This window comes from Telopea speciosissima, chromosome 5 (assembly GCF_018873765.1).
Source record: "Telopea speciosissima isolate NSW1024214 ecotype Mountain lineage chromosome 5, Tspe_v1, whole genome shotgun sequence".
NCBI lineage: Eukaryota > Viridiplantae > Streptophyta > Magnoliopsida > Proteales > Proteaceae > Telopea > Telopea speciosissima.
The window spans coordinates 18,585,855-18,610,482 of record NC_057920.1 but is presented as its reverse complement, the minus strand read 5'-3'; the positions used below and the strand labels follow the sequence as shown (position 1 = coordinate 18,610,482).

General features: G+C 42.1%; 1 pseudogene; it reads left to right on the top strand.

Annotated features, from left to right (window-relative positions):
• Positions 1–1,367: 1,367 nt before the first annotated feature.
• LOC122662840 lies at positions 1,368–24,137 on the top strand (annotated as a pseudogene).
• Positions 24,138–24,628: the final 491 nt, after the last annotated feature.

The window sequence follows — 24,628 nt, the reverse complement described above, 5'->3', positions numbered from 1 at the left end:
TATGTACGTGTATATATGTGCAGGTGCACGTATGTGTGAAAGGCAACCACCTGTCTTTTTTTTACCATTTACAACGGGAGAAGGGGTATTTATGGAAACAAAATAAACATGTGATTGGCTCTGAGATGTATGTTCACCTGCTCGTACGTGCAAATGATCCTTGCATGTTCACACAAAAGCAAGTCCACTCCTAAATGTACGTACACGATACACGGTTGTGCCTTCAACTGTTAAATGGAGGAGTGAGTGTGTTATTACACTTCTATCCTCCACTCCTATCTAGTTGAAAGGCACGACTGTGTATGCACATGGCCATACTTAAAAACTAAGGGTGTTAAATGGTGTAGTTACGATTAAATGGTACGGTTTGATTCAGTTCACAGTACTAAAGGTATAAACCAAAATTGAACCATTTATTAAACAGTTTCATATAATTAAATCAAAATCCAAAAGATTATTAAACAGTTATATGGTTCCTAAATGGTTTCATAGAAAATGCTGCACTAAAAACATGCTCTTATAAAAAAAGTCATAACCTATAATTTAATATAAACCTACTCTCAAATAAAAAAATATAAATAATTATTTCATATATACTTATTCCATTTTTTAAAAATTTGGATTACTATTTTTAGAAAAACATAAACAATTTCATCAATGTGGGGAAAGACCACGAGGATATTGAAGATTCAAACCCTTAATCAGTTTTAATCGACTTTGACGGTTAAAATGGTTAAAACCAAAATCGAACCATTATTTAAATGATCTTATTTTTCAAATCAAAATTGAAAAATATTTATTAAATAGTTTCAAAATTCCAATGTAAATGGCTCGGATTTGGTTTCGTTTGGATTTTGAAACCCTTAGATAAGAGAATGGATCATCTATGCGTATTACAGGCGAACATACATATGAGAGATAACCACTTATCCTTTTTGTTTCCATTAATACGCTTCTTCCTCTTGTAAATGGTAAAAATAAGATTTTTTTATTTTATTTTACCCCGAATATTCTCTGGGACCCGAGACAGCCCCTAGCATTTTATTTTAAAATTATATGAAGTACAACGACAAGGCAAGTGGGGTGGTGCGTTGAAGGTTCTGCAAGGCCGTGATGTTGGCGGTTTTATTGTAACCTTGTTGTAAATACAAAGTCAAAAAGTCTTAATTTCATTGCGTGGGCTAAGCTTCCCTTCCCACTCCTATAAAAGCCCATGCATGGGCTTTGGTGTTTCATCATCGCTTGCTTTAGCTTTCCCTGGCCTTCCATGCATCTACTCCATTCTCCGACTCTAATTAATCTCTGTTCTTAATTGCACCCTTACGTTCAACTCAACTTAGTTTACAAGAGAGAGAGAGAGAGAAGTAATGGAATCCGTTGGTCGAGAAATTTACTTAGTGCAACGTGCTCGAGGTCCAGCCACGGTTCTGGCAATTGGCACGGCAAATCCATCCCTCTATACCTACATGACTGACTTCCCCGATTTCATATTCAAAACCACAAGGAACGAGGATAAGCCTGAGTTGAAGGAGAAGTTGAAACGAATTTGTCTTCCTTATTTGGTAGAGCAAACTACCATGTGGTCTTAAGCATAGGAACAGAAAGGCAACAAACTCGGTTGTCTCGGATTTTCATCCTCTTAAATGCGGTGCATTGCCCAGCACTTGGGAGGATAAAAATCTAAGTCTCAAGTTTGGTACACTGTCCGATGCATTTTAAAGATGCATGCAAGAGGATAAAAATTCCTCTCTGAGTTCTGATTTGTTGAAATAGTATGGAGAATATGTGTCATTTATTGTTTAGATGCCCATTCTCTTTGAAGTTATGGAAAAAGGGTTCTGAGAAGGTGTTGGCCGGGATGTTAGGAGAAGAATTGGTGATTTGGAAGTGGATTAAGAAGACCTTTAATAGAAAAGATATCTCGGATCTTGTAGGCAAGTTTGCTTTTTGTGTCACCATATATCATATCACATTTGGATAGAAAGAAATATTAGATGCTAGGGTCGGAGTTCTAGAACTCTTCACTAAATCTGGGATTCTATTACTTTTGAAGTTCGTGGAAAGGTCCTGAGTCTTAGCTAGTTTGTCCCTTCTGCTGTCTCCCTCCCTCCCCCCTTCTTTTTTGTTTTTTTTGTGGGTTGTATAGTCCTGTTCCTGTCTCTATGTTTCATTGTCCTTGTATTTTTGCTGTCATTTTATGTATATTCATTCAACACCCCCCCCCCCCCCAAAAAAAACCTATTTCTTTAAAATTCGGGCCCAATTACCCTTGGTTTTTTTTTTTTTCAAAAATTATATTATAAGAAATCTAGAGGACAGACCCTTGCGCAATGGTAAGGTTGTTCTATTGCAATTTGATGGTTGTGGGTTCGAGTCTGAAAATTTTTCGATCTGTGAAGCAGAGATAAGGCTGCAGTCATTATGATACTCCCCAAGGATCTTTGTCCCCTCTAGTTCCCAATGCGGCTGAGTTCCCCCAATGCGTGTAATAAGGGGGGGGGAATGACCATCCTACCCCAGCCCCGGGTGAGGTTCACCCCACCTTAGTACAAGCACTGGGGGAACTAGGCCGGGCAGGGAATTGGAGGAGATAATTTTCCTACTCCCCAAACCCCATAGTGGCAAAAGCTGGAAAATTATCTCCTCCAGTTCCCTGCCTGGCCCAGTTCCCTAGTGTCTCTAATAAAAGGTGGGGGGGATGGACCCCACCCGGGTAGAGTGTTTGGGCAGTGGTAGGGTGGTCATTGCGCCCCCCTTGTTAGAGGCATTGGGGAACTGGGCTGAACAAGGAACTGATGGGGATAAAGATCCGACGGATGCCTCGTGCTGCAGATACAATGTCTTTTTTATATTATAAAAAAATCCATGACGTGAAACAAGGTAATCCAAAAGAATCTCAGTCGCGTACCTTTCTCAGCTTATTTTTGATTAAGATAAAAAATATTTAATGTGTAAGAGTACTGTTTTTTTTTTGGTAAAAAGAGAATTATATATTATTATCTCATGAACAACACAAGGCATTTGAAGTACAAAAGTCGGACAACCAAGGAGTGAATAGGACCAGTAGTATATATTTTTTCTGGGCAAGTGTACTTTCATAGTACCTTTAGTATATATTAATTTTGGAGGCATTAACCCCATTGCTATCAAGTTTGACCCCACAAAGAAAAACTCCATATAGAATTAATTAGTGGCCACTATATATATACTATTTTATTTATCTAACTAAGTTTCTTTACAGGTGACAGATCAAAGATCAAAAAACGCCACACTTACTTGACTGAGGAAATCATCAATGAAAACCCTGACTTGTTCAATCCCACTGTTGCATCAATAGACATACGCCAAGATATTATGGGGGTTGAGGTACCCACGTTGGCCATGGAACCTGCAACCAAAGCAATCCAAGAATGGGGTCAGCCGAAATCAAACATAACTCATCTTGTATTCACTACCATGTGTGGCATTCGATGCACCCGGGGCTGATTTCCAGCTTGTAAAGCTCTTAGGCCTTTCATCGAACATCAAACATGTAATGATGTGTCATCTTGGTTGCTTTGGTGCTGCCACTGCTATTCGTGTTGGTGAGGACCTTGCAGAGAACAATAAAGGTGCTCGTGTCTTGATTGTATGTGCAGAGATAAACTCTGTGAATGGGTTTAAGGCACCAAATGAAACTGACTTGGATTCCCTACTAGGGTTGGCCCTCTTCTCCGATGGTGCAGCAGCTTTGATAATCGGTGTAGAGCCTGATAGTCAGTGGGTGAGCGCCCATTGTATCAACTTGTCACAGCTGATTCAAGGATTCTTCCAGACTCTGAAGATATGGTAGCAGCTCACTTGCGTCAAACTGGTCTTTCAATCTGTTTAGCTAAGGATTTGGCTCCAACTATCTCTATTAATATTGAGAAATGCTTAGTGGAAGGATATGGTAAGATTGGTATTACTGATTGGAACTCTATTTTTTGGGTGGCCCACCCTGGTGGTCCAGCAATTTTAGATATGATTCAAGCTACTGTAGGATTGAAGAAGGAGAAATTGGAAGCATCAAGGAAAGTGTTGACTGAGTATGGTAACATGCCAAACCCTACATTATTATGGATGAGATGAGGAAGAAATCACTGGAGGAAGGGAAAGCCACAACTGGTGAAGGGTTTGATTGGGGTGTACTGTTAGGGTTTGGACCAGGTTTGACTGTGGAGATGATTGTCTTACGTATTATTCCAATAAATGTTTGAGCATCAGCTCATTGATAAGATAATGAGTTCTGCTCTAGAGATGATATGATTGTCTTACGTAGTATTCCTAATGTGTCTTACGCAGTATTCCCAATAAAGGCTCATGAAGGCCTTGTTTGATCTTAAGTTATTTTTATGTTGTACTTTTGCTTATGCTCCTTTCAATAAAATGCAACCTTGAATTTACTAGCTAAACTATATGGACTTCTGCAACGGTGGAAACATGTTGCAAAAGCTAAAATCATTCTCGAAGATGTTTAATGCTACAATAGAGACCTATGCTCTCTTCATCATACTACTGATCAGATGTGTTTTCCATGAAACTTAATTAACCTTTATTTTGAATTAGCTGATGAAGCTGCTAATTTTACTAGTATTAGATTTAACTGGAGTAGTAACAAACTTTTTTATAGCAAGGTTAGAAGTACTGCCCTCTCAACTCTCAAAAATCATTGTACGCTGACCTAACCCTTTTGTAAATTCCAATCTTTAAGCAATATATTTTCTTTTCCATCAGAAAAATAAACCTTGAATTTACTAAAATTTACTAAAAGTAATCGCCGATGAGGATAAAGATCAATTTTGTGGTTAGATTTAACAATTAGATGGTCCCAAATACCTTTAATAGCTTGAAGAAGACCCTTTTGAATTGCGATCACTTCATCCATTAATCATGTTATCATCCTCCGCGGGTTAAAATCTAATTTACATAGGTATCATTCTCATTATTATAATCAATGAACTATATATGGTGGGAATACAATTATTAAAAGTATGAATTCACCAAAAAAAAATAAATTATCAAGATTATAAAACAATACAGTAAAAACAAGATATACATATTTCTATCCGATAAAAATATATTATGATGGGGTCAACTATCCCCCAAACTTCTCACATCCATTCATATTGTGGCTGCTTCCCCACATTTGCTACAGTGCATGATTCTCTTCTTCTAAATGCCTCATATTTCCTTCTCTTACTCTTGGGTTGCCCTAGCATACGATGAACTGGGGATGGTAGAACATCATTTTTCTTAATACCCTATCTCATTAGGTAGCAATACCGGATGGAATGTCTAAAAGTAAGCTCGGTGGTTGTAGGTGCAAAGACCAGCAAACCAATGCCCCTCTTTTTGGTGGGAAGTGAGGGGCAAAAGGGGTTTTTATCTTCTTTTGAGAGTTGTCACCGAGATGAGGGTATAAATGTTTCTCCCTTTCAGAGGAGAGATATGAAATCCAAATGGATAGGTTACTAGTATACCAAAGGCTAGGGTAAGTGTCAAGTTACAGGCTAAGGATGTGTTAGGCACCTAGTCCGCTCGACTGAAAGCCGGTCTTCATAAACCATGTGTGTTCCTACAACATTGATATAATTCTTTTTTGTGTTATATAAACACATTTTTTTTTCCATTTAAAATATTTAATAGAATTTTGAAATTATTTTGGGGTGATATTGACTATAGTGGGGGATTTTGTGGAAAATCTAGTAGCACATCAAGGTAAAACGAGTAAAAAATCCGATAGTGTAACAACATGTCGGGGTAAAGGAGGGTATTTCTGGAAAGGACCAAAATAATCCATATGTATGTACACATGTATACTATTGTATGGAATAACCAGATTATAAAAAGAAACCGAAAATGACTAAAACATAATGATTGACATTATTGGATAGCGCAAAGCTAGCACCTCAGTCGGTCAAACCAGATCTTTAGCCACAAAACACAACACACCCACACTATATAGAAAATTAATGATCGATTGCATCATGGGATAACACAATGTCGGTGCCTTAATCAGATACGTTAGAAATTTTAAAAATTTTCTAACTTTGTGTCAAGAATATTCTGGTCAGCGTGTTAACTTGGAGAAAAGTAAAATATTTTTTGGAAACATCTCTCCTGCTCAAAAACACAGGCGTACATCCCTGTTGGAGATCCCTGCTTGCTCTCTTCCAACTCGTTATTTGGGAGTTGAGATATTTTATTAGGGAAGAGTAACTAACCAATGCCTTCTTCTGCTTATGGATAAGATTAAAAGTCGTTTGTCAGATTGGAAAGGCAAGCTGCTTTCGATGGATGGGAGAGTGAAGCTGGTGAGGTTGGTTATATCTAGCATGCGTGTACATAATTTTTCTATTTATTGGTGGCTTGAGTCTTTGATAAAAATTCTTGAAAAATGGATGAAGAATTTTATCTGGACTAGAGACATTGATTCTTCCAAGAAAACCATCGCTAATTGGGTGGATGTCTGTCGTCCGTTGTCCAAGGGTGGTTTGGGAATTCGGCACATGAGGGATGTTAACAAAGCTTGCATTTCTAAATTAGTTTGGCAAATCAAGCATGGTGATTCTATTCGGAGCAAATTTTTCAGAGCTCGATTTGTTAATTCTAATGGCATGTTGAAGAATCTATACAAGTCCTCTTCGGTATGGCCTGGTATTAGAAGGATGTGGGACTTGGACATCACTGGGAGTGTCACTGTGCTGATCTTTAGCAAAAAAAAAAATTGGGAACTGAGAGAAACATCTAGAGGAGAGGAAACATGAGTACGTTGGTGGCTGATTTAGGAGGGTTTGTGGGCTTTCCCGCATTACAGCCTCCACCAAAAGAGGTTGCTGGACCCCAGAAGTCGTTTGAGGCAAACGGTGGTAAGGCCAAGGTTACCGGAGACTGCCGGCCTTCCCTCGCCTGTTAGGGATGGAAATCTGACAAGAATTAAGATTCCTCTGGCGGCGTATTTGGCTCAGTTGGATAAACTGAAGTTTGCCCTTCTAGGCAGGGTTAACTTCAGGTACACTTCGATGCCCAAGCTCTGTGATGCGACGAAGAGTTGGGCGCTTAAGGAGCCGGTTCACTTGAAGTCGATAGGAAAAGGGGTTGTCATCTTCCGTTTCTGCAACATGGAGGATATGACTGCTATATGGAGGAGAGGACCACTATGGGTGGATGGGCAGACGCTAAGGTTTCAAAAATGGCGTAAGGATTTCAGAGTCGTTGAAGAGGACATTACTCACAGGGTAACCTGAGTTTGCTTCCCAAATCTCCCTCAGGAGTATTGGCACGACGACATTCTGCTGTCGATCGCCAAGGCCGTAGGCCAGCCAATTGTGATTGATAGGAGGACGACGGACGCCCAATACGGCCACTTTGCAAGGGTCTGCATCGATATCGGTGCCTCCATTCCAAGAGTGGAGGAGATTTACGTCGAGAGGGAGCCGGAGGGTTCCCCAGATTTGTTCGTCTTCAAACAAGAAGTGTTTTATGAGGATTCGCCGGCACGGTGTCTGCGATGGCCCAAGTTTGTACACAAGGAGGATCTATGCCCTATGAAGATCAGAGATGAGTTAATGGACAGTTCCGTTCCTGGAGCAAACTATGTTGAGGTCCAAGCTTGCACTCGGCCAGAGAGGAGGAGGAAGGAGATTCCGGCAGGCGGCGTGGCAGCAGGTGGTGACGTGATGCAGACGGTTACGGATCCCTTGGTGGGCAGTAACGTAAGAAGCCAGGACTGGAGTGTCCATGGTTTTGGAAATAAGTCGAAGGAGTTAGACTCTGATTCAAACTCTGTTACAAGAGTTTGTGAATCGGTGGGATTGGATGTGGGTGACTCAAGGGATGATGTGGAAGATAACCATGCATTTCAAGAGTCCTCTCTACACTTGAATAAGGATGTTGCAACGGCTAGCACTAATCAGTCTAGGGATTTGGGATTGGGTCAGCCACACGCTCCAGAACAGGTTCAAACCGGACAGAATTTTGAAGGGGGAAACATTGAGGTGGTCTTATCACCTATCACGGTGTCAAGCCGTGACAATGGAAGTGCAGCAGTTGTTCACCATGCTGATCCAGGCCAAGAGGCTAATAAGGAAGATGCTCGTGATCTTCAGTTTGTTAAAGTGAGTCGGCGCCGACAAGCTCGCGAGAAGCACATCCAGTAGGAAAACATAATCCCAGGTGCGCGTCGCCGTGGACAGGGAGCAATGGAGGCAAGCCAGGTCAGCTATTGTCTGCGCAAAGAGAGGGTGCTGATGGAAGGCGCCACACTTCAGATGCACTTCATCAATGAAGTGTATCTATTGGAATATAAGAAGGTTGGGGAACCAGTGGGCTCGCGCTCACTTAAGGTCCCTCATAAAAGATGAAAGACCAGATTTCTTGTGTTTGCTGGAGCCCAAGGTGGGTATTGAGAAGTGTCCATTGCATTTTTTTGCTAGGTTGGGTATGCATGGTGAGGTAATATCAAACCACCGAGATGTTGGAGTTCCAAATATACGGTTCTTGTAGCGGTTTGGGCTATCTCGGCCAGTGGTAATTATGGAGTCTGATCAGCATTTGACAATGCAGGTGGAAGAATAGGGGGTTAGAAGTATCATCTCTGTAATCCACGCTAGTTGTTTTTGGGTTTTTCGGCGACGGCTTTGGGGTGATCTGGTATCCTTGGCAGGTTTGTCTTGCCCATAGTTAGTTGTTGGAGACTTTAATGCATGTCTATATTCCTCAGAGAAAAGAGGACCTGCCAGATTTAACTTAGGATTTGCGGAGGAGTTTGCATCGATGGTGGATTCAGCCTCCCTACTGTCGATTCCCTGAACTGGTAACAGGTTCACTTGGTCAAACAATCGACGGGTGGGTAATGTGTTGGCAGTGTTGGACCGCAGCTTTTGTAATGATGCTTGGTGGTAGCAGTACGAGGGAAGTGTGCAACGGGTATTGGTTAGGGGCGCATCATACCACTCTCCATTGGTGATTTCATGTGACAGGATTGCTCGGCCTTCTAACGTTCCTTTTCGGATGCAACATTTTTGGATTGAGCATGAAGACTTTCAAGACTTTGTGAAAGGATCATGGTCAGTGCCGGTTAAGGGTTCTCCACTATATGTAGTTGCAGCAAAGCTAAAACGACTCAAAGGTCCACTGCAGGAATGGGCGAGAATAGTATTCCCACATATAGACAGAGAAGTTGCTCAAGCAAGGGCTAGATTACAGTCAGTACAAGCTGTGATAGAAGCAGACGGCCTCTCTGATGATCTGTTAGAAAGTGAGCTGCAGGCAAAGAAGAGCTATGACCAGGCTTCGCTGCTTCAAGAGAAACTGTGGAGCGAAAAGGCTAGGGACAAGTGGATAAAGCAGGGTGATAGGTGCACAAAATACTTTCACATGGCTGCCAGGATCAAAGCAATAAGGAGCGCAATCAGGGAATTAAAGACAAATGATGGGCAAACCTTAACGGATGCTAGTGCCATTGGAGTTCACATGGCCTCGCATTTTGAAAATTTTTTCAAAAGAGGGGAGTCCACCAAGGCTGCGGATTTACTTGCGGTAATCCTGAGTATTCTCACAGATGCATATAATGAGATGCTTACAAGAATCCCTTCGCAAGAGGAGATAAAAGCAGCAGTATTTGATTTAGATCCTTCCAGTGCCCTAGGATCGGATGGGTTTCCAGGTGCTTTCGACAGATCATGTTGGGATGTGATTGGGCATGATGTCTGCCATGGGATTAGAAATTTCTTCATGGAAGGAGTGGTGATGAAGGGGTTAAACAGTAATTTCTTAAGCTTGGTCCCAAAGGTGGACAATGCTAATAAAGTGGGGCAGTTCCGGCCTATATGCCTAGGCAATTTCTTTTTTAAATTGATCCCAAAGATCATGGCGACACTGTTGTCTTCGATCCTGCATAAATTAATCTCTCCAGAGCAAGGAGCATTCCAACAAGGGAAGGTCATCTTTGAGAGTATTGGGGTAGCTTCAGAATTAACCAATACCATAATGCGGAAATGCAGGGGAGGTGGTTTGGGAATGAAGCTTGACATCCAGAAAGCTTTTGACACTCTTGAGTGGGGCTTCTTAAAGGATGTCCTTGGTGCGTTTGGATTTCCACAGTTATGGATATCATGGGTCCAGGCGATGCTGCTCTCTACAAGGATTTCAATTTTAATAAATGGGGGACCAGTAGGATTTTTTGGTGTTGAAAGGGGGCTTAAGCAGGGAGACCCGCTCTCCCCTCTTCTGTTCATCTTGGCTGAAGAGGTTTTGTGTCGAGGCATAACTTATCTGTGCAATTGGGGGTTGATAGAGGCACTGCCAGGACCCCGTCAGGTATCCTCCCCCTCCCACCTTTTATATGCTGATGATCTTTTTATTTTCATGAAGGCGGATGTGCTTGGTGTGAAACAGATCAAAAAGTTTCTTGAAGACTATGGTGCATATTCGGGTCAAGTGGTGAATCTTTCCAAGAGCAAAGTCTTCTTGGGGCGCATCACGCCAATTCGGAAGCAGTGGATTGCATCAATTCTACAGATTCCAGTGAGCAAGTTACCTACAAGGTACTTGGGAGTGGAACTAATGCAAGGAAGGAGGAAGAGGGAAATGTACTGGGCCATGATTGATAGCTTCAAAAAAAGGTTATCAGCTTGGAAAGGATGCCTGCTATCCATGGCGGGCCGAGTTGAACTTGTTAGATCAGTGATGTGTAGCGTTCCGATACACAACTTCTCAATCTACCTATGGCCATCATGGGCAAATACTACAATGGAACGATGGATTCGCAATTTTATATGGACGGGGGAAGCAGATTCAACCAAGGCCATCACGGTCCTTTGGGACCAACTTTGCTAGCCGAAGAAAGAGGGAGGGCTTCGAATTAGGCGATTGAGAGAGCTAAACATGGCGCTGCTTGCGAAGCTCGCTTGGACAATTAAAACAGCGAATTCAAGTTTTGCTATATTTTAAGAAGTAGATTCATGAAAAGGGATGGAAATCTAAGAAGATCGGTGGGAGCATCTTCAGTGCTGCCAGGCATTAGAAGAGTATGGAGTTTTATTCAAGCGGCGGAACGATGGGTAGTGGGAGATGGAAAATCAATAAGGTTTTGGTATGACAGGAGGGTAGGGGACAACAGTGTTCAAGAGCTCTTGAAGCCGTATAAGATTCCAATCTTACTGTAAAAATCTCAGATTTCCTTGAATGTGACACATGGGACTTCCCTCAAGCTTCAGCAGCCGCGCTTTAGGGGGTTTTTACATTAATTTAAGGACTGGGTATTTCAACTTCGGCTAGAGAAGACATGAGGGTCTGGGCGTACTCACCTTCAAGCTATTTTTCGGTGAGGTCTGTGTGGGAAGAACTAAGGGTGAAGGGTGCCCAGCCAGAGTGGAGCTGGGCCATCTGGCAGTGACACTTGCACCCACGCAGCTCCCTGTTTGAATGGCGCTTAATGCATGGGGCGATACCCACGGATGAGAAGGTAGCTCGAAAAGCGGTCCCATTGGCCTCAAGATGTGAATTGTGCAAAGCAGAAAGTGAAATAAGAACTCATCTATTCATGGATTGTCCATTCTCGAGTCAAGTGTGGAGGGAGCTAGTTTATTATTTTACTGAAAGCTAGAATGGGTTCCCTACTGTGGAGCTTCTCTTCTCTTGGTGGCGAAGGAAATGCAAGACGGTTCCCCTGAAAGAAGTTTGGGGGGTGCTCCTAATTATTGGGTGTCAGCAGCCGTGGTATGAGCGCAACAGAAGAAGATATGACAACCTCAGTGGATCGCCAATGCAAGTCGTGAAGCGATGCCTAAGAGAGATTGTAGACTACTCACGCATCAAAGGAGCCCATGTAAAGTCAATGAACGATCTATTACTGGCTAGAAGATTTCAGGTCACAGTCACACGGCCTCCTGTTCATTCAGTCATGACAGGTCATCCTTGGGAAATCCAGGATCTTCAGGAGCAGGGGGAATCTTTCGAGATCACCTTGGTACCACTATCAAGTGTTTCTCAGCCTTCCAAGGAGTGGGGATAAATTTCAAAGCAGAATTGGCAGCTTTCTTTGAAGGGATAAAGGAAGCTAAGAGTTTGCAAATAAAATATCTATGGATAGAATGCGACTCTGTAGTGGTGGTCTCGTCTATATTGTCTGCCAGCCTACCCTGGAGCTGCTTACAACTATGGTGGAGGACGACAGACTACCTGGACACCATTCAGTGGCGATTGACTCATTGTTTTAGAGAAGTAAATTCTATAGCTGATATGCTAGCTAAAAAGGCAGCGTTGCGCAAAGAATCGCACTCCTGGTTCACAACACCGAGCTTTATAGATCGGTCCATCACATGGGAGGCATTGTGCCGTCCATATTACAGATTTTAATCTGATGTACCTGTAACATTTCCATTTTCTTTCATAATACATACCTTGCTGATCTTTAGCAAAAAAAAAAAAAGAAGGATGTGGGACTTTGTTGCTAGCAAGGAGAGTTGGTCGGAGGGTGATGGCATGAGCATCTTATTCTGGTCGGATAAATGGCTAGGTGATTTTTCTATTTAGAGATATCTAACTTAGATCCTCTCTTGTTCTAGCCCTTTTCTCACCGAGTTGCAGATTTTATTGTGGGCTCATCTTGGATCTTGCCAGTGGTGGAATTGAATTTTTTGAATTTGATTTTTAATTCAGCCAAAGAGATTATTATTCCAGGGCGGCAAATGACGGATGTGTGTGACAGGTCTCTTGCTTCATCGAGTGCTTTTCCGGTTAAATCTACTTGGGAAGCAATTTGTGCTGCGAAGCATATATTGCCTTGGTGGTCTGTGGTTTGGAAAAAATTTCTACTGCCTCGTCACTCTACTTTCGGTTGGAAATTACATCATGGAAAGCTCTCTACTGATGATTTAGTGCAACATAAAGGCGTGCCTCTTCCTTCAAGGTGTAGTATGTGTTGTAAGAAAGTTTTTTTTTTCCGCTAAAGGATCATTTTATTAGAACAAAGAGAAAAGAGAAATTACATGAATCTGAATCTGGGCAACTCCATAGCATCCTGAGCAAGAAGCTCACCAATGTGACTAGGAAGAGAGCAATCTAAAACTGATTCCCCGGTCCTCGTAGCCCTTTTAGCGTGGAAATCCGCAATGGGATTAGCCTCTCTATAACAGTGAGTGATTTTCCAGTTGCAAGACAATAAAAAAGGCTTTATCACTAAGAAGGTTGAGTCCTATACCCACTTGTTCCTGGAATGTGATTTCTCAATGGCTGTTTTGAAATTCTTTTTGATTTTTTTTGGGTTTGCATGGTGTCCGCATCTTTCTTTCCTTGATTTGTCTCAATGGCCGGTGGAAGCAAAAATCTAGGGTGGTTAACCTCAAGGAGGTCTGATTTGCTTATTTTATTATTATTCCATATTTGATTTGATCGGAAAGAAACCTCCAATGTTATGATGAGAAGTTTAGAGATTTGAGGTGGATCTATAAAGTTTTGTTGAGAGATTTATCTCTTATTTCTTCCAAGTTTAAGAATTCAGTTTCTTAAGTATCTAATCGTCTTTATGCTCGTCTCCTATCGATTCTGGTGGTTCCAAATACCAACCGTGAGTTCTTGGATGTTTACATTCCTAGCGAAGTTAACGCTATTGCGGAGTCTCTGGCCCAGAAGGCTCTGTCTATGCAGTGTAAGACAGTTTGGCCAAATTTCATTCCGTGGTTGAAGGAAAATTGTAGTTCTCCGGCCATGAGCCCAACACTTGCATCTGAATAAGATCTCTTTTTACCCATAAAAAAAAAAAAAAACGAGTTCTTGGAGGTTCTCTGGTGTCCTCCCCCTCCTTCCTTGACTAAGCTGAATGCGGATGGTTGCTCTTTGGGGATTACTGGAAAATCTGATGTCGGTGGTGTATTTCGTGACTCTCATGCTCAGGTTATTTTCTCCATCAGATCCTTCTTGGGTGTTAAATCCAACTTTGAAGCAGAATTCTTAGCGGTGATTGATGGCTTCTTTTTGGTTAGAGAGTTAGCTTTTACAAAGTTTTGGGTTGAGTGTGATTTAAATGCAGTTTTTATATTGCTCTCTATTGAGAGAAAGAGATCAGATTCACCTACCTTTCTCGGTTATTATCACATGTGATATAACCCAATATGGTAACACAATTCGGTTGGGCTCCTCTTATGGACAACCAATATTCTAGCAATATTCTCCCATTATTCTTGTACTAGCTAATATTGTCTTACCATTCTAGGCTAGACTGTATTGGATTGCAATCTTGTGTAATCTTGTAATCTCTGTATCTATATATACCCAGTGGGGTAAATCAATGAATTTTAAGGATCACAATTACATCAATATGGTATCCAGAGCCACACTTGCTCCAATGAGCAAATTCTGATTTTTTTTTTCTTCTTTCGGCCTTCTTCTTCTCTTCACCATGGCCGGAGATAGTGCTTCCTCCAACGATGGGAGGACTGCTGTTGTTACACCTGAAACGCCCAACCTTGTTCTACTTTCCACCACTGTTTCTCCACCTTCATTGAACCATGCTCATCACTACATATCTCTGAAATTGAATTCCAAAAATTTTATATTCTGGCAAACACAGGTTGAACCATTCTTAGATGGCCAAAATCTGATCGGTCATGTTGATGGTTTAAAACCATGTCCTGATGATCCAACCGAAGCTGAAATTTGGAGGCATCAGGACTCCCTCATTCGAAGCATGCTTGTATCATCTCTATCAAAAGAAGTTTTTCCTTTGATTGTTGGGAAATGGACTAGCAAAGAAATCTGGGACACCTTGACAACTGCCTTCTCCTCCCCCTCTGAGAGTCGATTGATGGCTCTCAACATGGCCCTTACTGATCTGGAACAAAAGAGTGATGAAACCGTGTCAGCCTTTTTACAAAGGGCAAAATCTATTGCTGAAGAACTTGCTTCGGCAGGTCATGCTCTGCGGCCTGGGGCTTTTAATTTGCATGTATATCGTGGCTTGAAATCTGACTTCAAGTCTATGGTATCGTCCCTTCTCACAAGACCAGATCCAATCGGGTATGATGATTTACATTCCATGTTGTTAAGCCATGAATTCTTCATGGGACATCCTTGAAAAAGCTTGCGATGACTGAAGATGCTACTCCTTCAACAAATATAACTACAAATATAGTCCAGCGCACTAATTCCCCGACTCCCCAAGGCTCCTCTCCACCTAACCGTGGTGGTCGTGGGGGTAGGTGGGAGCGTGGGGGTCGCAATGCTTGGCGTGGTCGTGGTTCTTATAATGGCTATGGCAGATTTTGGTGTGCGATTTGTAGGCGCACAAATCACTCAACAGACAGGTGCTTCTATAGACCTCAATCAGCCTTTCCTAGCACTAACTCAAACCCTTTTGCATCCCAGCACCCATCGGCTCATCACACTTATCCCAACCCAACAGCCCATTACCCTTCCTATTCACACCCGAATCCACCACCCTTACCTACCCCACACCCATCAACCGCCCTACCCTGGTACCCTGACACTGGTGCATCCCATCATGTGACCCCTGAGCTACATGCATTTTCTCAATATGATGAGCACAATGGTATGGACCAATTACATGTGGGTAATGGTAAGGGACTCAAAATTTTGCATATTGGTTCTTCTTCTTTCCCTTCCTTATCCGATCGTAGTTTTCATTTACATAATATTTTGCATGTTCCCTCTATCTCTAAATCCTTGCTTTCTGTTCAGAAATTTTCACAGGATAACCATGTTTTCTTTGAATTTCACCCATCTCACTTTCTTGTGAAGGATCAGGTAACCAAGGAAACTCTGATGTCCGGACCGAGTAAGGACGGCCTTTACCAACTTCATCCATCAACATCTCCTTCTGTGCATTCAGCTATTCAGACTCCTCCTACTCTTTGGCACAATCGGCTTGGGCATCCACATCACCAAGTCTTAAAATCTATGCTTCGCCAGAATAATTTTAGTTTTCAGTCCTCTAATTTAAGTTCAATTTGTAAAGCTTGTCAACTTGGCAAAGCTAGACGTCTTTCCCTTCCTTTATCTAGTAGTTGAAGTATTTTTCCATTAGATTTAATTTTTACGGACGTTTGGGGACCCTTCCCTACCCCATCAATTTCCAACCATCGTTATTATGTGATATTTGTGGATGATAACACCAAATTTATATGGTATTATCCTCTCATCTGCAAATCTGATGTCCTTGACATTTTTCCAAAGTTCCAAGCAATGGTGGAACGGTTATTTGGGAGGAAAATTAAATCGGTTCAGTCTGACTGGGAAGGGGAATTTCGGTCTCTACCTTCCTACTTTACAAAATTGGGAATAACACATAGACTTTCTGCTCCACATGCTCATGAACAACAGGGTTCTGTTGAGCGCCGGCATAGACATATTGTTGAAACCGGCCTCACCCTACTTGATCATGGATCTGTGCCTAAAAAATACTGGCATTTTGCTTTCGAAACAGCTGTTTTTCTAATCAATAGAATGCCATCCTCAGTGTCCTTTGGCATTTCCCCTTTTCAACTAGTCTTCCATAAATCACCTGATTATGGGTTCTTATGAGTTTTTGGATGCCTATGTTTCCCATACCTAAGGCCTTACAATCATCATAAGATGGATTACCGGTCCAAAGCATGCGTTTTCCTTGGTTACAGCCCATCACACTTGGGCTACAGATGTTTGGATCCTACTACGGATAAAATATTTATCTCTCGTCATGTTCGCTTTGATGAGCATATTTTTTCTTTTTCCACTATGAGCATCACATCCAATGTTTCACCTGCAGTCCCTCCTCCTATCCGTTGGGCCTCTTCCTCTTTACATCCACCTTCCATACCACCACAACCAATACCGGGGTCACCTTCTTCACCAGTGTCACGGCCTAGTGTAGGTACATCACCCATCTCACCAACCGCACCCTTACCTCATCTTTTGGGTTCACCTAGCCTAAGCCCAAGCCCGAACCCTCCATCCTCTTCACCACCATTACGCACTAGGCCACTCCATGAACTTTATCAAACACCACAACCTGCACCTACCTTACACCCAATGCGTCTTCGATCTCACCGAAATCAGCCTCAAGCACATGTTACTAATGCAGTTATTACTGAGCCATCTTCTTTTTCGTATGCTAACAAAATTCCCGAATGGAGGGCTGTAATGACTGAAGAATTTAATGCCCTATTACGAAATGGCACGTGGTCTTTGGTACCTCGCAATGCCAATATGAATCTTGTGGGCACTAAATGGGTCTATCGGATAAAGAGAAAAGCAGATGGATCTTTAGAGCGCTATAAGGCGCGGCTGGTTGCCAAAGGGTTCCACCAACAACATGGCTTGGACTACAGTGAGACGTTCAGCCCTGTTGTAAAACCCACAACCATTAGATGTGTGTTATCTATAACAGTTTCACATAACTGGCCAATTCGACAACTGGACATCCAGAATGCGTTCCTTCATGGGTCCTTAGATGAAGAAGTGTTTATGGTCCAACCACAGGGTTTCTTTGACCCATCACATCCAGATCATGTGTGCAGATTAAATCGATCACTCTATGGCCTCAAACAGGCACCCCGTGCCTGGTTTCACCGTTTAGCAGTATTTTTGGTGGGCTTGGGCTTCATTGGGTCCAAGACGGACACGTCTCTCTTTATTCTTCGATCTGGTAGTCAAACTTGTTATGTCTTGGTGTATGTTGATGACATAATTGCCACGGGCAGTGATTCCTCCATGATTAATGATCTATTACACCGGCTCTCTACGGAATTCTCCATTAAAGATCTTGGGGACCTTCATTTCTTCCTTGGTATTGAGGTGAACAAACACCCGAAAGGGATTTTATTGTCTCAGACTCGTTACATTTCTGATTTATTGGACAGCACAGAGATGACAGACTGCAAGCCTGTGCAAACACCTATGGCTACGACTCAGCAACCGAGTGCTTCAGGGGGTGCACCAATGTCCGATCCAACCAAGTACAAGTCGGTTGTTGGTGCCCTGCAGTATGTAACACTGACACGGCCAGATGTCGCCTTTGTAGTAAATCGGGGTTGCCAGTTTATGCATTCCCCGACTAAAGCACATTGGCAACTTACGGAGCGTATCATTCGTTATTTGAAAGTACACAAAGAGCGTGTCTTTTGATTGAAAGATCGCCCTTGCGATCCATCTAGGCCTTCACTGATGCAGACTGGGCCGGTGATGGGTCTGATAGAAAGTCAACAGGTGGCTTTACGGTTTTTCTTGGCCCAAATCTGGTTTTCTGGGTGTCTCGCAAGTAGAGAACAGTGGCTCGATCATCTACCGAAGCCGAGTATAAGGCACTTGCTGATGCATCAGCCGAGCTCATTTGGTTAGAGTCCCTCCTAAAAGAACTCGGCCATCAACTGTCTGGGCCGCCAATCCTGTGGTGTGATAATCTTGGGGCCACCTATTTATTGGCCAATCCCGTGTTCCATGCTAGAACCAAACACGTGGAGGTCGATTTCCACTTTGTTCGTGATCGAGTAGCCAAGAAGCAGTTCCAAGTGCAGTTCGTCTCATCGCAAGATCAATTAGCTGACACATTCATCAAGGCCTTACCAAGATCCAGGTTCGACTCATTACGGGACAAGCTGAAGATTCGGTTACCCGAACCTCCACCTTGAGGGGGTGTATTGAGAGAAAGAGATCGGATTCACCTACCTTTCTCGGTTATTATCACATGTGATATAACCAAATATGGTAACACAATTCGGTTGGGCTCCTCTTATGGACAACCAATATTCTAGCAATATTCTCCCATTATTCTTGTACTAGCTAATATTGTCTTACCATTCTGTAGACACCACATTTTGACACCTTGGAAGTGTGTCTAGGCGATGATGGTCAAGGACGTAACTCGTGTGGTGACCGAATGGCAAGAATTACCAAATTACCCCTACCTCACTTTTTGTAACCAAACTGTCCCAAATAGAGCCTAAACCCCTAACATAGCCGTATTTAACCATTTTAAGTCCACATTTGAAGTTTCGGCCAAATCGGGTAACTTTTGTGAAAATGACCGTTTTGCCCCTGGCACGGTTCTCAGTATCTGGATCACCCGACTTAGTCCGAAATACTTTGGATGACCTCATTTGGTCATATTAAGTTTTCACGTAAAGTTTCGGCCAAATCGGGTAACTTTTATGAAAATGACCGTTTTGCCCCTGGTATGGTTCTTGGTACCCGAGCCACCCGATGTGACCTAAAATCATTTGGATAACTTTATGTGGTCATATTGTGCTTACACATAAAATTTCATGTAATTTTGGTATCATTTGGACCTTGATCGGTGTGAAACACCATTTATGTGCTTTCCTCGATATCCGTATCATTTTTAGGCAAAATCTGACCATAAATGTCACACGGATGAAAAGTATGGGTTGAGACCTTCGCGGCAATATGTGGCGCGACAAAATCGGCCACACGGATTGGAAGATATCAATATTTGAACATGGACCTTTAAAATGGAATCTTTAAATGGTTTATTAAAAAATAAATAAAATAAAAAAGGTGGGTCAAACTGAGTTGACCCGAACCGAGTCAACCCAGTCTGACCCGGCCCAGCTGGACTGTCGGCAGGGGACAAGCCCCCACCATTTAGGCTGAGCCACACATGGCCCATCACCCATGCCCACTTGCCCTGCAGGCCTAGGCACACGCATGCCCAGGCTGCACAGCAAGCCTAGGCACATGCAAGCCCAGGCTGCTCAGCAAGCCTGGCCACACGCAAGCCAGCTCCTAGCCATTAAGGCCCCAGGGGTCTTTGAGACCTTTCCTCAAACACTTTTTTTCCTATAAATAGGAGGTGTTTTAGAGAGGTTAGGGAAAGAGGAAAATTAGTGAAAAATTATCTTCACGTAGTCCTTGATCCCCTCTTTCCATCCATGATTTTTTTATTCATAGATTATACTCCATTACTGATATAAAATTCCGTAAATACCCCTTCTTCAGCACTCTTGCCATTTGGAGCAACCACACTTGGAGCGACTTTTGGAGATTTCCGGCCATACTTACGGTCAAGAAAAGGTTACTCAAGCTGATCCCAGGCACTTCCACGCTTCAAGGGTATTTTTCCATATTTTTTACTTATTTCTAAGTATTTGTTTTGATTTGCTTTACAACAAAGGTTTTTTTTCAGTTATAAAAATGTTAAAAATAATTCAAGAGTGATAAAAATATGAAATTTTCAGGGATAATGGTTGTCACTATGTTTGACATTCATTAATTTTTTCAAGCTCCAAATCATTTTTTTTGTGACATTTTTTCCCCTGTAAAAGATTTCGGATTATGTAAAATCTGAACTTGTGGATGGGTATTTGGACAAAAGTGTTATGACCATGTTAAAGATCATGTTTTGATTAGTGGTAATGGGCTCTGGTTTGATCCAATTCGGATCTGTGATGGGGATTTTGTATTTTTCTTTGTTTTCCCTTCTTTTTTAGCATTTCAGAAAATATTAAAAATAATATAAATGCATAAAAATTCACAAAAAAATTATGGAATGCATATTTCATCATGCTTGATTTTATGGAATCATTATCCACTGACATGCATGTTTGATAGTTTTTATACATTTCCCACCTCATTTAGGGGTATAAATGTCATTTTTCTAATTATAATGAAAAATTCTGGAAAAATAGGAAAAAATGTTTTTATGCATGACATGCTGTTTTAGAATGGTTTAGGATGTTTTCATATGCATACGTGACCCTCATGCTTGATAGATATGCATACAAAGTCATTTGCCCTCTAGGGGGCATTTTGGTAATTTACCAAACGTGGGCCTAGGCTATCATTTTGGAAATATCATTTGGTGTGTTCAGTCATTTTAGGATGTTTAACATCACTTTTGATGCCTACAATGATTCTAAGTGTCTTTTGACACTTTTGCCATTTTGCCCTTAGGGGCATTTTGGTCATTTTGTGACCAAACCTTGCTTAGGACCCCGGAAAGGCTCCTGTTACTTTTGCCGCATGTTTTAACATTTAATAAACATGTTTTAAGCATAAGTTAGCATTTTCATGAATTATCATGCATTTTCTACATGTTTGCCATAACAGGGGCATTTTGGTAATTTTTATCACCCCACATTTCCTTGCCATTTCATGTGCTCTTGATGATCCAAATGCATGATGTTAATGTTATTTAATCATGTTTTGCTTATTTACAGCATTTAAATATGATTTCATGCCTTTGTACATATTTTGGACTGTTAGTGGCATTTCCGTAATTTTGGCTATTTTAGCCTATAAGCTGTTTTGCTTATCAATATAATTGTCCTTCTCCATGATATAATTAGACTTGGTTTTCTTTTTTACAGTCAACCATGTTTTAGACCATAGAGTTAGGCTTTCTAATTTAGGTAAAATCCATTAATTAGCTTAACTAGGATGCATAATGTACATAACCATCTAGCCTAGTGATAGGGATAGTAATCAAGATTAAAACATTAATCTTAATTAGCCTAACTAGGTTCATAAATTTCAATTAAGTTAATAAAAAATCTTCAAAAAAAAAAAAAATAGTTTAATTAGGTACATAATATGTATAAAACAACAGTACACAACAGAGTTTGGTCTAGGAAGACCGGCCGTCGGCCGGGCGGTTGCTGGGTGCCTAACACCTTCCCAGCCCGTAACTTGACACTTACCCAGGGATCTGGGGCAGACCATCCATTGAGTCGTTGGAGTTAAATTAGCGCCCCTTCTGCGAAGGAGGGGCACCATTCATGGGTCCTAGACCCTAAATCTAGGTGGCGACTCCCATTTTCCATTTTCTTTCTTTCCCCCCGGGTGCACACTCAGCGACCCTCTGTCCGCTGCACCTACACATTCTAGGCTAGACTATATTGGATTGCAATCTTGTGTAATCTTGTAATCTCTGTATCTATATATACCCATTGGAGTAAATCAATGAATTTTAAGGATCACAATTACATCAATACTCTCCAGAGGCCTAGTTCCCTGGTTTGTCCGAAAGAAGTGGCTTTCGTTACAGCCTTTCCTTCGCTCAATTGAGTGGTGTATCTCGCACTGCTATGAGGAAGCCAACCCCATAGTAGATTTTTTGGCCAAATCTGTTGCTAAGCATGAGCTCTCCTCCACCTTAATTGTTTTTCCGTCTTTGAATGTTTCTGAGTTGCAGATGGATGCTCAGTGTAGAGCTCGTTTCCGAGCTGGATAATGTTTTGGTTGCTTGATTGTAATCCTTTCTATTGATGACATTGCCATAGGTGGGAGGGATTGTCTTTGATTGGGTTGTTTGTGTATCAGGCAGCTGGCCTGTTTTTCCTTTGTATTTGATTTTATTATTTTAATACAAATCATCCTTTAGCGAAAAAATCTATTCCAATCAGACATTACAACATCCCACCATAACCATTAATTGGGTAAGTCTTACTCACCTTAATTCTAGTTATCCAATAACTTCCAAGCACCTCAATCAAGTAGGGGAAGATCAGTTGCTTAGTTTTACAACTTTAAATATGGGTATGCTTGTAATCGATAAACAGATTTGGAACAGAAAATTGATTGAAGTGTTCTCACTGTGGGTACGGCATGATAATTGGTGCGAAGTTCTCTCTCTCTCATCTTTTCTTCTGATCTTATTTTCCTAGGTTTGATCTCTCCTAAGTCTCTGTTACACTTACCCATATTTTTTTTTAGGGAGAATGTTCTCTGTGCAGCAGCGCAGCCTGCGCCCAAGCACATGGACAGCCTATGCAGGGGGGCAGGGTGATCATTGCGCCCACCCCCATGTGCCTGGGCGCAGGCTGCGGTACGACACAGAGAACAGCGCCCCTTTCTTTTAAGTTCTTTGCTATTGTTCACTTTATTTTCCAACAAACTTTGGCGCTATTGGACTGATTAACTTTGAATACCGACAAGCCATCACTGGTTGATAGTCAAGGCATAGATTGTTCCTTCACACACGACTCAAACCCCCAAAGCAGAGATCTGAAACCCTCTCCCATTTAGAGAACCAAAGCTATAAACCAGGGTGGTTCATAAGTTGCCGCCACATCTGATATTAGACTATAATCTTTCTTTCTCTCTCTCTCTCTCCACCTTTTGACTTTAGTGATTCTTAGAAGCAATCAAGAGAGTCGTACCTTGCGACTCTTACCTTGAAGTTTCAGCTCGAATGGGCTTCATATGAACTAACAACCAAGCCTTATCTCTCTATCTCTATTTTCTCTCCAACAGCCACGGTTCCCTTGAAGATAAGCTCATTATCACATGTGGTTATCACATGTGATTATCTTCATATGTGGCATAGTCATCTACTACTAGATTGTAACCTCTAGTTTCATATTTCATGTGGATCTCTATGATCTCACAAGCTGTAATCTCAAGTTACCTAGTCTACTAGGATTCCATCTTGTAATCAGATTATACAATTGTAGAGATGATTAAGGACATTCAATACAAACACAATACTATCTTATCATGGTATTCAGAGCAACACGCTCAAACGAGCACCTCTCCCTTCCTCCACTTCCATCTCCAACAAGTGGAATTATGGGCGACCCAAACACCTCCCTTGTCTCTCTCATCTCATCATCTATGTCCTCTTCATAGGATCTGGAGCGCATAACTTTGTCTCCATCAGATTGTCCTCAAATAATTACATCTACTGGAAGACGCAGGTTGTCCCGTACTTGATCAGACAACGCCTTTATAACTATGTAACGGGCAATAAACCTTGCCCTACCAATTCCACTCAGGCTGCAGAATGGCGTGTTCAGGGCGCCGCCATCATGAGTATGCTTATTTCCTCCCTTGACAAAGATGCTCTCCCTCTGGCCATTGGGCGCCTCACAAGCAAGGAGATTTGGGATGCACTTATAGCTACTTTCAGCAACCCTAACACGCCCCAGCTTCTTTCTCTTAATGTCTCTTTAAACAATTTGGTACACAAAACCGATGAGACAATCACCCAATTCCTTCATCATGCTAAGGAACTCTCCGATGAGCTTGCTGCTGCCGAGAAGCCCTTACCCACAGAGGATTTCAATATCTACATCTATAGATCTCTTTGTAAAGAGTTTCGGTCAATCTCTCATCCTGTCTCGCCGTGCCATGATCGATCCCTCTGCAGCTCCTTCAGTTAATATCTCTCAAGTTCGCGGTTCTAGACTTCCCCCTGCAGGTCGTGGTGCCCCTAGAGGCCGTGGCCGTGGTAGGGGCTTTGGTTGCTCCAATATTTTTACTCATAGCCCTTGCACTATTTGTGGGCGCACTAATCATCAGGCCCCTTCCTGCTATTATCGCCAATCATCATCCGGCCCTTCCAATCAACCACCCCTACTCCTACACCACCCAACCCATATGTCCATCCCCCACCCACTCCCACCGCCTACTATACCCATAACCCTCAACCATACAACCAGCACCTTCCACCCACCATCGTCCCCCCCACCCTTCCTCCAGCACCACCACAAGCCAATACCACTTGGATTCCCGATCCAGGCGCTACTCATCATGCCACCCCTGATCTCCAGTCCTTCACTACATATGATCCATATGTAAGGACCAATCAGCTTCATGTGGGCAATGGTAACGGTCTAGCCATCTCTAACACTGGTTTTATCTCTCTCCCTTC